Source organism: Marmota marmota, unplaced genomic scaffold, assembly GCF_001458135.2.
Source record: "Marmota marmota marmota unplaced genomic scaffold, marMar, whole genome shotgun sequence".
Lineage (NCBI taxonomy): Eukaryota > Metazoa > Chordata > Mammalia > Rodentia > Sciuridae > Marmota > Marmota marmota.
In genome coordinates this window covers 48,579,647-48,593,732 of record NW_025999977.1, presented here as the reverse complement: position 1 = coordinate 48,593,732, position 14,086 = coordinate 48,579,647, and the positions used below count along the sequence as shown (strand labels likewise).

Below are 14,086 nucleotides of genomic sequence, written 5' to 3'. Positions count from 1 at the left end.
TGTGTGTGTATATATATATATATATACACATACATATATACATACATGAAAATAAATGTGTGTGTATGTATATGTATATTTGATGAGTAGGAGCCCTTTGTTGAATATATGTATTGTAAATATTTTATTCCATTGTGGGAGTTTCCTTTTCACTCTCAGTTTTATGAACAAAATCTCTTAATTTTAATATAGATAACTTTATCAAAGTTTTCTTTTATTATTGACACTTCTTGTACCTCGTTTAAGAAATATGTGTTGATCAAAAGTTTATAAATATATTCCCCTGATTTTATCAAAAAGCTTTATTGTATTAATTTTCATATTTGGATCTACAGTCAAAGCTAGAATTGATTCTTACTTGTGGTGTGAAGTAGGGCTCAAGCTAATTATTTTTTTTCCTTGAAATCAAAGGGCCTAGCAATACTTAAGGAAAAGATGATCTCTTCTTCAGGGCCGTGGGTCATCACCTTTTTTATAATTAGGTAACCATAATGTTTGGAATCTGTTTCTCAACAGATTTTGTTCCATTATTATATCATCTATCCTTCTCTTAATATCAACTTTTTAATTTATTTACCTTTATACTAGGTATTGGTAGCTGATATTTAAAGTCTTCAAGCTTTCTGTTTCTGCTTTTATATTGCCTTGGTTAATTTTAGTCCATATCAATTCAAGATGCAGCTTGTCAAATTTTTCTCCCTCTCCACTTTCATAAAAAAAAAAAATCTACCAAGATCTCATTTAGAGTTGCATTGACTATATACATTAATTTAGGGAAGAATTGGCATCTTCAAAATATTGACTCTTCTAATACATGAACACAGTTTATGCTCTTATTCAGATCTTCTTAACTTGTTTCAATAAAGTTTTTTAGACTTTATATCTTCAATTCAGAGTAAGTTTGATTTTCTATTTTATTGAAGGCCAATATAGTCATGACTACTGGTATGGACTGAATGTCTATGTCCTTCAAAACCATGTCAATAACCTAATCTCCAGTGTGATGGCATATAGAATTGGGCCCTTTGGGAGACAATTAGGGATTGATTAAGTTAGATTGAAGCACTAATAGTGGGATTAATGCCTCTTATAAAAGAGGAGTATACCTAAGGTCCTTCTCTTTCCTTCATATGAGAACATAAAGAAAAGACTGTCTTCAAACCCAGATGAGCACCCTCACCAGACAGTGTATGTTCTGGTCAAGGCCATGACCTCCCAGCCTCCAAGGCTATGAGAAGTGTTAGTTTCTTAGGTTACCCAGTGTTATAGTATCCCAAACTAAATGAAACAACTACAAAGTATGATTAGGTCATAGCCTGTGTCACATCTCAGTGAATCAAATCCATTGATCATAGAACCGAACATTATATAGATGTCAAATCAGCATAGAATTTTCTAAATATTATTTCTGTATTTATCCCTAACTGCAAGAAACCAAACAATAGACTGGCTCTGCCCTGGAACCATAATTTGAGTGACTGTGGTATAGAGAACTTGCACATCCTTCATTAGATTTTTTGCTTTGCATTTTTTTTTATGTTTTTGTAACATAATATCATTTTAAATTCTCCCAATATGATTTTTGAACTAATTAATTCCTTCATCATTTTGCTTCCCTCAAGGAAATCAGCTTTCAGATGCCATTGTTTCCAAGAACATCTGTTTCCAACAGATTCTCCAGTCTTTTTGATCTGCTATGTTTGGAAAAACAAGCTAGATTATCCTGGCATCCAACCTTTCAGAAGGAAACATGTTTTGCTATTCTCTAATCTGTTTCCTATTCTCTTCTGATGACATTAAGCTGATTTTCACTCAATGAAGTATATGGTAAAGTTGTCATTCAGTTTTCTAAAGAGCTTAATAAATTAGCAGTCTTCTACCTATGTAAGTTATAGATGAAAACCCATGTATTCTGTAAGATCTATTGATTTAAAACTAAGCATCATCACTTCTTTATTTTACCCTAAGGGATGATTATAATAGTAACTTTAAACTAAGCTAACAATAATTCATAGTTTTAGAGGAATTTTTGCTATAGAACAGAACCTATGGTGCAAGGAATTTAGGCAATTTCTCTGAGTCTCTAAATATCATCAAAGGAGAAATCAATAGAGAATTCTCTCACAGACACTTCTGTACTTTCTCTTCTCAATCATGTAGTTCACAGTCTATGCAAAAGTCTCCCCCTTTACCTACTCTATTTCACACTAGACATAAGACACGGGTGTTGGTCTGAGGTGATGGAACTGTGGGGTGAGTGTTGCCTTCTGGTTTCAGCCTCACTTCCTTCCATGGACAACGGATGCAAACTTTTCTTCCTCATCAGCCTTTCTTCCTGGAATCTCATGGATATCCCTTAATCAAAAAGTCAGGTACAAACGCTTACAGCCAAGTCTGGACTCTTTGGCTTTAATCTGTAGATAAAACAGCTTAAATTTTATAAATACTTTTTTGACTTGTCATTCAATGACCCATCATTCTCAAGAATCACTCTCCAGAATGGTCTAAGGGCAATTGCTTCATTAATCATAAAATCCTAAAATGTTTAATCTAGAAGTATTCTAAGAAGTTATTTATTAGGGGAAAAAGACCAATGCACAAATTCACAAAAAAAATGATACAAATTAAAGCAACAAGAATTCATTTTTATTATTCTCTTAGAAATCAGGTGAGTTGAGAAGCTCTCAAGAATTCAGTACCTGAAGCTGAGCACAGATTTTAAATTTGAGGCTAGCCTTAGTAATTTAGCAAAACCCTATGCAACTTAATAAGATGCTGTCTCAAAATTTAAAAAATGAAAAAGACTAAAAGACTAAAGATGTTGCTTAGTGGCTAAGCACCCTTGGGTTCAAAAAAATAGAATTTGGTGCCTTCCTTCTTATGTTAAGTGGAGAAATATATTAATAACTACTTAACGGTATTTTTATAAATAAATGTGATAATTCCTGTGAATCATCATACAATGACTGGCACATATTGTGCAGCTTATCATGGACATTGCTGTTTGCTACTCGCAGCAACCTAAATTTAGGACCTCAAACAGTACTTGAATTGCTGAGCCTTACTTCACTATAATGTTGTATAGGAAATCATTGGCAGTAAGAGTATTTGCAAATTAGAAAAATACTTGCAGCAACAATACCTGTGATAAATAGCAACATTAAACAAACACACACCTTTGAAACAATCCATAAGTGACCATATTGTCTTGATAATTCTTCAATATTTGGAAAAATAATAATAATTAATAACAATAGCAACAACAACTACCATCAGTGAAATGAACCTTTTTTTTTTATAACACACCAGCACCATCATGACCTCCCTGCCATTATTTTACAGAACATTCCTGTAATTATTGGAATGTAAGTCAGCCTTCTTATGGAAAGCTACTGAAGTAGATGCAATTTACTTTTTTAAAAAAGACAATTTCAACATGCTACTTCCAACTGAAAAACTTTCAAAGCTTCCCTGTTTGCAAACTTTTTAACTCAATACTCAGGATCTCCAGTAAGTGAATCCACACCTTAGATTTGTTATTACAGTTGTGCAAAGAACTCTCTGTTCTAGCAACCCATGTCAATTCTTGCTCCTTTGAACATACCACCCCAGTTTTCAAGATTAACCAAACAATTACCTGCACCCAGAATTTACACCTTCTTTTTCTCTTAAACTCTGTAACAACTATTGTGTTCTGAAAGCAACTAAAGCCTCTCCCTTGCTAAGAAAGTTTCCCACAATACCTCAGCATTCCTTCAGTTCCTCTGGTACATATGCTTTATGTCATCTACTTGGTGTTGCTATTGCTGTAGTCATTGTTATTGTTGATCACCTGGATATGTGTATCATTTATTCAACTGATATTTATTGAAGAAGCTATTGTTCTGAGCTGTCCTGAGTCCAGAATATAGGGTGGGAAAAGATAACTTCTATGTCCTTGAGGATGGCTGAATTCCACAGTGATGGCACCCACAGAAGTACATTTTTACAAGCCTCTAAGGTGATGTTAGTATAGCTTTAACAAGAGACAGAGGTAAGGAGAAGATAATGGAAGGTCAAAGATAACTTGTCAGGAAAGATCACACTGTAGGTATGTCTGATGTAATATAAAAAGAAAAAGAATGGCTAATATTTATTCAGCACTTAGTAGGCTTGTTAAATTTTAACATAATGTTACTGATAAACCCAGTCTGATTCCCTCCTTAAAATTGGGAGCCATCTCACCACAAAGGCATAAAAAGCTAATTATGGCTTTACTATATAAATTACTGCAAATTCTGAACTTGCTTGGAATGCCTGCCTATGCCTTGAACTCACCCATGCCTGGCTTTCCCTGACCAGATGACAACCCTCTCTGAAGCGCTAATGACCTTCATAAATTCTGATGTTGATGTCGGGCCAGCAAAAATATAAGCTAGCCTTTGTGTTATGCTCCACAGAGTTTAGTTATCTGTAACCCCCCTTTGTGTAACTTTCTGGGTTATAAAGCTGGGCTGCCACAAAGCTGCAGGGCTGTCTTGTTCCCTTGGTTTTTGTAGGGAGAGGCAGCCCGGATGGTCGAAATAATAAGCTTGCTTTAATTTGATTTTAATTGGAATCAGTGGTCTTTTCTTTGTGTCCTGGTCTAACAGGTACCAGACCTGTAAATGAGTCCGTATAGCTTCAGGACTCCTGATAAATATGATTATTTAGGTTGATAAGGAGACAAAAGCATTTTGGGGCCAAAAGAGTAAAATTATCACAATTAAGAAAACATGAAGATGTCTGACCAACTTGGAGTTCCATAAATATGTTAGTTTGAGTAGAATATAAAGAAAGAGGAGGGAGGCTCTAAATACTATCATCAGCTTTGAGTAAATGCAGGGAATAAGTCTCTGAATTTTTCTCTGGGGCCTTGCCATCACCCACTCTTCTTGAATTTGTCTTATTTCAGCTTCTCCTGAGAACACCAGAACCTTCTTTCCAGGAGCCTGCAACCCGAGAAGATTTGGAAGGAAGACTTTAGAAGTAAATCTATTTAAATATTCACTGTCTCCTTTCTTATTTCTAGAGCCAGAAGGTTTAGAAACAGGGCTATTGTCAATCACATTTCATGTTCTGATGTGACCTTGTCAGCAGGCAGCTATCCCCCAGGCATAAGAATCTAGGTCTTCATCAAAGTGAGGGAAAATGAAGCAGAGTTGTGCTGGGATTCCCCGGGATGCCTGGCATGCATACAGTGAGCGACTCAAGTCCAGCCAGGTGGTGCACTGGGGATTCAGGATAGGAGTCAGCACAGTGTCAGGGGTACAGAGCCCCTCATCTCCTGCGTCAGATCAGTTACATGACAGTAGAACTAGCTACTGCTCATTGCACACCCACAAGGAGCTGGGGCAGCTCGTGCCACACACTTTATACACAGTATCTCATCCTCACCCAAGTACTGCAAAGTAGGCTTGTTGTTCCTACCTGCTGAGAATAAAACTGAAGCCAAGAGTAAATCAATTCATAGTCCAAGGTCACAGAGCCAGTGAGGACCGGAGCTAGAAAGTGAATCACATCTGCCTATTACCAAAGCCCCCAGTGTCACCAGCAAACACTTCCCGCCACTTCTATTACTTACCCTGCCTGCGATAACTTTAGATACAACTTAGAAAGAGCCCTTCGATTTGAATGCCCTGGGCCTGTGCTTATATGGGGAAAGACACAGTTCTCCACTGCCTAGAGCACAACACTTGTCTGGTCTGGAAATGCTGCCATTTGGGAACTAGATAATCAATATTTCATCAAATGAGGTTAACATGTTTGAACTTGCACTAGAGGAACCAAATCTAAACTTCATCATCACATGTAAATGGAAAGAATTAGAAAGCTTGCAAGGTCTGATGGAAAAAAAACACTATCTGTTTTGACAATCATCTGTCAGAAACTGTGGCCTGGAGGGCACCCACTCCCTGCACGGTGTCCCCGTAGAGTCTACAGAGGAAGAGAACCATGCCAACTGAGCCGTAACTAAAGTTATTGAAGTTTAATCAGCAAGTGCAGATTTTGAGACTCATTAGTAGAATCATCACTCTGATTTCTGTTGAACAACTGTGGTTTAGCTTGAAACATATATTAACTTTGTTTATTAAAGGATGGCATCAAGACTTTGTTTGAAATCACACAGTGACTGCAGAATTCAATGCCAACCAAACCCTGCCATAAATCCATATATTTTTGTGTGTGTGTATCATCACATATCATTATATATGTATATATGTATATATATATGTGTGTGTATACATATACATATAAAATGTCTTTTCTGATGAAAAATATTCAAAATTGAGGAAATATAAATATAAATATTTTAACCCAATGAAACCTGTCATAATTTTTTGATGACTGAAGAATGCATGATAATGAGAAAAACTGTCCTATAAAGTTGTTTAATCATTTCTATAGCAAGAGACTGATATGTTAAATAATTAGTAGCCAATAGGAAACTACTTAAAAATACTTTGATTTCAATGCAAAGGCAGGTCTCCTCATTTTATTGGCATATCTGCACCCATGGCGACCTTGCCATAGCAGAGCCTGTCAAGAAAGACAATTATTGAGGGAAGACCATGGCCTCAGAAAGAGTGGCAGTCTTAATCAGAGAGAGTCTCTGTTGAATAATCACAAGTCATTTGATTAAGTGCTCTCTCCCCATGACACCAACATTTTCAAGTTGAGGTTCAGGGCTCAGTTGTCCCAACACTAATTAGTTGGAAAACAGATTGTGATTAGAGAGTGAAAAGGCAATAGGAAGATAAGACAGAAGAGGCTAGTGGCTAAATTGGTTTCCTGCAGAAAGGAATCTTTATGAGCCAGCTGTGATGCCCATAGAACAACATATCTGATCCCATCACACAGGGAACTTGAAAAAGAAACAGTTGGGGCAGCCAATTAAGTAGTTTCCAGTAGGCTTGGCCATGGAGAGGCCAGGATGACTCTGAATGCCAAGGTTCCCTTCCAGCTCGCCTTGGTCCTCTCTCCTCTGTAAGCCTAAGAGTTACCAGACAGCGTTGTTTGTCCACCTAGATTCCAGACATTAATCAAATGGTTATTAATGGTCTAAGCATCTCATCTTCCAAGTCATCCTCTATACCATTGCTGTTAGGGTAATGATTTGAATATGCAAATTTGGGAATGCTACTTTCCTACATATTATTCACTAATGATAATTCATTTCCCTGGTAAAATTTAGAACGACTGGTTGGGTAAAAAGACCCTTCATTAGCCTGAAGAGCTAAAGAGGATGAGACAACCGACCTTTTCTCCAGTGCTTTCAGTTCACATTTCAGGTGAATCTACTTATAGTTCACTGAATGCTTTCTCCAGCCTTAAAGAACCTGGAAAATTTATATAATCTTCAAATCTCAGCTCCAACACTTCTTTTCTGCAACATCTTCCCTTATGCCTTTAAACAGATTTGGGTTCTTACTCTCCAATATGTTCATAGAACCTGTATAGTAATTTAACACAATGTACTCTAAATATATGCTTACTTATGTATTTCCTTTAGTCTACTAAAAATTATTTGACTGCAGAGATCCTGTCTTTTATATTTTGGTACAAATATTCTAGTCCTCTTCATGACTACTATGGAAGAGAGGAGGTATTTAGTAGATGAAGAGATGCAAGAAAAAAAAATGTATGTCTTTGGATTCCACCTAACATATACTTTTCCACTAGTCCATGTGGTTAATTTTAGACATTAGTTTTCTTCTAAATTTGGGTTCTTTCATGTTTAAGTAGCAGTAGAGAGATGATAAGCATATTTCCAAAAGAATCATTCACTGTACCTGGAAATATTTGACTTTACCCTGTTTTCTGTAGCCATCAAGCACAGAGTACCAAGAGAAGACAGACGAACAGAGCTCAAGACCACAAAGAGGCTCAGATTTACAAGAGTTTGTGTAACATGTTATTTCTGCTGCTCATGTTGGAGCACAAAATAAAATTTCTAGATGTTATGTCTACTTCATTTTCCCATCTTCTTTCAACCTTATCCTCTTCCCTTTCCCCTATCCCAAATCCAAACTGTTAGTTAGAACAAAGGTGACAGGACAAAGCTATGCTCTTCACTTTGCTCCATGTTCCTACCCCACTCAGGCATCAGCTGGTCAGGGCGGTACTGGAAAAATGCTCTGAGATGATAGCCAGAGTGGAGAAGGTTGATAAAAGCTGCAAAATATGAGTCTGGGCTTGGGTATAAATGTTGATCATCATTTTCACTAATCACATTCTGTGAGTCTGGAAATCTATCAATCAAATCCAATAAGCTATGAGTTCATTTGACCTTCACAAGCTCAGCATCCACAACACTGTCACATACAAAGTGTAGGTGGGTATATAAAAACCCCAAACAGCCCCTGTCTGGGGTTGGTGGGCTCTGGTAGATGCAGAGAAAATAACACAAGCCAGATCCAAGGCAAGGAGATGAAATAAAATGAATTCATAGATCAAAGTTCCACACAGAAATATCAAAAGAGTAATGTATTTTATAAAGTTTTATCTCTAAAAACTGTCAGTGAGATCTGGAAGTGATTAGATAAATTATTTCAAAAGGCATTTGGTGTTTATTGGCGCAGTTTCATTTCTTTTTTTTTCCCTTCCTCCAGCAACTCCAACCATCACAGATTTTTATCTACATAAAAAGATTTTCTCCCCTCTGATTGCCACTCTGTCAGGAGATGAACATCAAACAGAATATAATAAAGTAAAATAAAGTAAGAGAGGAAAAATAAAATGCAGGCCACATGGGTAATTCGGTTATCTCAAACTCAAGTATAAGTTTTGTTTCTCCTCAACTGGAGAAGAAATACAAGAATCCTGGCAGGAACTGTCAACAAAGTAACTTGACTGATTGTTTTTCTTGTTCTATATATGTATATAAACATTTTTTAGAATTCAAAATAGCATTTACAGCACTTTAAATTTTCAAAGCATTTAAGTATTCGTTTTATGCTCAATTTCCATAAAATCTCTCTGCATGTTTATTTGTCCCAACCCATCCCTTGATGGAGTTCACGACTCTATGGAGGGATTATTCTAGAATACAAATTCCTACAGAAAGGCAGATGTCATGGATTCTATTATGGTTCCAAGTGCAAAATGAGTGCTTTGGAAGTTTATGGGAAGGTCAGGTAATCAACATGTTGTTCTGGGTTGAATCATGTCTCCCCACAAACTTATATGTTGAAATCCTAACCCCCAGTACCTCAGAACATGACCTTAATTGGAAGTTGTGTCTTCATGGAGGTGATTAGTTAACCTGAGGTTGTTAAGGTGAGCCTTCGTCAGATACTACGCTGTTCATGTAGAAAGTGTGGAATATGATATGTCAAGAAATTTGTAATGTTTTGAACAACCCACAATAAAAAATTAAAAAAAAATAAAAATAAAAAAAAATAAAAATGCAAATTATAAAAAAAAAAAAAAAAGAAAGTGTGACTTTGGACATAAAGACATGCACACCCAGAAAGCATGCCCAGTGATAACTAAAGCAGAGAGCCAGGTGAGACCTCCATGCCTGGGATTGCCAGCAAACCACTAGCAGCCAGGAGGGGGCCTGCACCAGCCTCTTCTGCACAGCCCTCTGAAGGAAGGCCTGTTTGACTTCAGCCCTCCTGAGCTGTGAGCCAAGCATTCCCGTTGTTTGAGTCATCCAATTTGTGGCAATTTGTTACAGCAGCCCTAGCCAAGTAATTCCCACATTTTTTCTGTCTCTGAATTCTAATCACTGTTTTTCTTCTTACCTTTTTATAAAAGCATTTCCATTTCTGTGACTTAGCAGAAACATCCTTTCAAACAATCCTACAGGGACTCTAATGTGTAGACCACCATCCAGGCCTTCTTTCTCTTCCTTCTTTGCCCTCTGCAATTTGTGATTCTGTTGCCTGTCTGACCTCCATCTCTCTGGAGAGGTGAGCAAGGGAGGACTTTTGGTGTGATCCTCAAAGCTGAGCCCTTAGTGCCCAGATTCCAACATAAATATTAAATTTTTATGTCTGAGGATAATGCTTAATTTGAAGAAAATTTACAATTAAGCATTCTTTTTCAATGAGGATGGGAGGCCGAAGGTTGAAGAGAATAATCCCAGGACTTCTCAATCTTGAGTCTACTGACATTTTGGACTGGATACTTATGTTTATATTTTCCAAAAATAAATGCAATTATTCTTTGAATTTTCGGTTATTGAACAGCATCTTGACCTCAACCCAGTAGATGCCAGTAACACTGCTTTGCAATTGTGACAACCAGGACTGACCACTGATGGAGACAGGGATTTGGGACAAAATTGTCCCAAGTTGTGAATGTTTAGAATAACAATCCTGAGTCAAGCAGCCAAACAGAAGGCAAAGAATCCAGAATATTTAAGCCAGAAGAGCAGGGTACAGTGGGCAGATAGGAGGTGTTGGGTGCAGGGCAGGCTGAACAGATGTTGGCTGCAAGATAGCCCACGCACTCAAACCCCCCTCTATCTGGTCCTTTATCACCTGTTTGCCTCAAGTCTGAACATTCAACCCTGCTCAAGGCTGAACACTTAACCCCCCCTTGGGCCAACAAGGCAGCTTGCAGACCCAGAGGCCCCATTAGATTTGGGCTATAAAAACTCCCTCTTGCCAGGCCTCTCTCTCTCTTGCTCTCTTTGTCTTCCTTGCGCGCACTCTCTCTCTCCCTCTTCATCTCTCCTCTTCTCTTTTCTCTCTCTCTCTCCTTCTTTCCTCCTTTCTTTTCTCTTTGTTGCACTGCTGCAATAAAGATCTTTTGGTTGCTCCGAGTGTTGTGGTCACTTTTCTTTCAGGAGGAGGACCCAGAACTCCTGGAGAGCCACAAGCGGGTGGGCAGAGGCTTGCCCCATGCCTTGGGCCTTCTGCTGATGTCCACTTGCTCAAGTGTTCTTTCTTATTAATCCATTCATTCACTTCTGTCACTTCACCTCCTCCAAGAAACCAGCCCTGCCCATCATGGTTCAGAGTTTCTTCTCTCTCCTCTTTGAGTTCTACCAGCCTGTCCTCTCTCAGTACCTCTTCCACAGATACCCAGCAAAGCTTTCCTCTCCAGTCGTTATTTAACTGCTCCAATGGTGCAGCTTCCTCCCTACTCAAGTGATAGCTCCTGGAAAGTGGAGTGGGGTCAAGTTTTGGCATTGCCTCTAGGGTCTTGTACATCAGGGGGGTTCCAGACACCTTTGAAGGTAAACCAATGGAGCGATTATGAAAGCCTGGAACATGTTCTGATGTACACCCGGCTCTTTGCAGAGCCATCTCAGAGTTGCAGTTTGCTGCCTTTCAGAGAAGTAAAAACTGCCTGGGATGGAGCTCCTCAGACAGCAGCTGTCTGAAAACCAGCAGTAAGACCCTCATGCTGAGGTGCCACAAAATGTCCTTTATCCCATCTACAGTGGAGGTGACAACCTCATCTTGGAGGTGGTCTTTGTGTCCGGGGTTGGGTAAAGACTAGAATACTGGTGGAGTGTTCTAGCAAACAAGGTCTTCAGGCATCCAAGATCTGCCTCCTTCACTGGACACTGTTTCCCTGCTCACACATGTCTGGATCGTGGTCAAGGCCAGCTTAGAACACTGTCACAAGCAGATAGTCCTTTACACATTTGGAACATGTGGAAGTGCCCAGAAATCTACCAGATATAACGCACATAGATTTGCTTATAGCAGCGACACTTCTCTGAAGCAGCAAACCTCAACCACAGCAAGCAGCACAGAATGCCAGCACAGTGGGTGACCCAGGCCCTGCAGCAGCCTCCACCCTTGAGTGCAAATTAGTAAAAAATTATTAGCCATCATATGAAGGCCATCAGCATTTAGTGCTCAGGCTTCCTCTGCAGTTGCTGCTCTCCATACTGCATCCCACTAGGTACTGAACCACTTACTCCTCAAAAGACTGGTTCTTTACTTGCTATGCCACCTCCCCCACCTCTGTTAGGTTCTTCTTGCCTTGTTTTAAGTACTTCCTTAACTCTTGAAACAATGCTTCCCACTCCTCTCTCTGCACTGCCACTCTGTGCTAGGACTGGTCCTGCAATATCTGTTGTTTTCAATCTTGAACAACCATCTGCCATTGGGGAAAGCCTTCTGCACCTTATAGGTCAAATTGGGAAAAACTGATTGACATTGCATTAAAGATTTTATTGTCTATTATGTTTTGGATGTGAGGTGTCCCACAAAGCTCATGTGAGAGATAATGCAAGAAGGTTCAGAGGAGAAATGATGGGGTTATGAGAGCCTTCACCCAATCAGTGAATTAATCCCCTGATGGGATTTACTGAGTGAGAACAGTAGGTAGGGTGTGGCTGGAGTAGGTGGATCCCTGGAGACTTGCCTTTGGGGTATATATTGGTATCTGGAGAGTGGAGTCTCTCTCTCTTTGCTTCCTGATCATAATGTGAGCTGCTTCCCTCTGCCACACGCTTCCACCATGGTGTTCTGCCTCACCTCAAGCCCCAGGAATGGAGCCAGCTATCTATGGACTGAGCCCTCTGAAACTATGAGACCCCAAATAAACTTTTTCCCCTATAAAATTGTTCTGGTCAGATATTTTTATCACAGCAGTGAAAAATCTGACTAAAACATCATCCCTCATGTGTCCAGTTTTCATGGCATTAGTAAAGCTCCTGTGCAATTTTTAGGTGATTTGTCCTAGAACATATAGCTGCAGGGAGTAGGGGATAGAATTTGGGTCCATCAGTCTAGTCCCAGCCCTTATAATTCAAGACTTTCACAGTCAGCTACTAATGACACTTTAAAGTACCTGGTTCTGTGTGATTTTCAAAGCACTTCTGGAACACATAATAGACAAGTCTGGTGATGCATGTGCCTGTTTCCTCTTATAAATAAGTAACCTATAGCTCCTACTGAAATGAATTGGCTAAATTCAAGAGTTGAAAAGATCAAAACTGGAAAGTCCAAGCCAGGTGACTCAAGTCTCATTTATTCCCTAATTTATCCCTGTTTACCTTTTCCACATACTGGGTAATTAAAAAGAATCAGGAAAATATGATGAGCAAATCTAATGGCTAATTGTATATGTCAACTTAACTGGACCCGCAAGTGTGCAGACATTTAGCTAAAAAACATTTCTGGGTTTGAATTCCAGGTGTTTCCAGATGACATTAGCATTTAAATAGGCAGACAGAGTCAATGAGATTGTCTCCCCACTGGGGGCCTAAGTAGTACTAAAAGTTAGCAGAAGGGAGAATTTGCTGTCTCTGTCTTACTGCTTAAGCCAGGGTACCACTCTTCCCTGCCCATGGGTTGGGACTTAACCTACTTGGCTCCTGTCTCACAGGCTGTCAGACTGAGAGAATGAACCATATCAGCTGCTTCTCTGGGGCTGCAGCCTGCCAAGGGAAGACCATGGGACTTATCAGCCTTCATAATCGCTTGAGTCATTTCCCATAATAAATCACTAGGTAAGTAGGTAGTAGGTAGATAGGTAGCTAGACAGACAGACATATCTATATTTATATATAGCAACAGGGATCTATTGGTTCTGATTTTCAGAGAACTAACACACACACACACACACACACACACACAACCACTCTTGCTGATTACATAAAAATACATTAAAAATTACATAATCCTGTTGTTATGTACAACTAAAAAGAATTAATTTAAAAAATATATTTAAAAAGAGGTATTAATACTAAGTATGCTGTAGTTTAACTCTCAGGCTATCTTTTTTTTTTTTTTTTTGCTTGTTAAATTTCTATATTTATTTTTTTTTATTTTGTTTTTTTTAATTTATTTTTTATTGGTTGTTCAAAACATTATAAAGCTATTGACATATCATATTTCATACAATAGATTCAAGTTGGTTATGAACTCCCAATTTTACCCCAAATACAGATTGCAGAATCACATCGGTTACACATCCACATTTTTACATAATGCCCTATTAGTAACTGTTGTATTCTGCTACCTTTCCTATCCTCAACTATCCCCCCTCCCTCCCCTCCCATCTTCTCTCTCTACCCCATCCACTGTAATTCATTTCTCTCCTTGTTTATTTTCCCATTCCCCTCACAACCTCTTATATGTAATTTTGTATAACA

The 14,086-nt window shown here is 38.6% G+C and overlaps 1 long non-coding RNA gene across 1 annotated transcript in view; it reads right to left on the bottom strand.

Moving 5' to 3' along the window:
- Positions 1–14,086, bottom strand: part of LOC125617250 — a 79,238-nt gene that overhangs the window by 48,288 nt on the left and 16,864 nt on the right. The window contains exon 2 of the long non-coding RNA XR_007348183.1: positions 13,296–13,369. This is a non-coding gene — a long non-coding RNA (uncharacterized LOC125617250). The remainder of the gene's footprint in view (positions 1–13,295; positions 13,370–14,086) is intronic.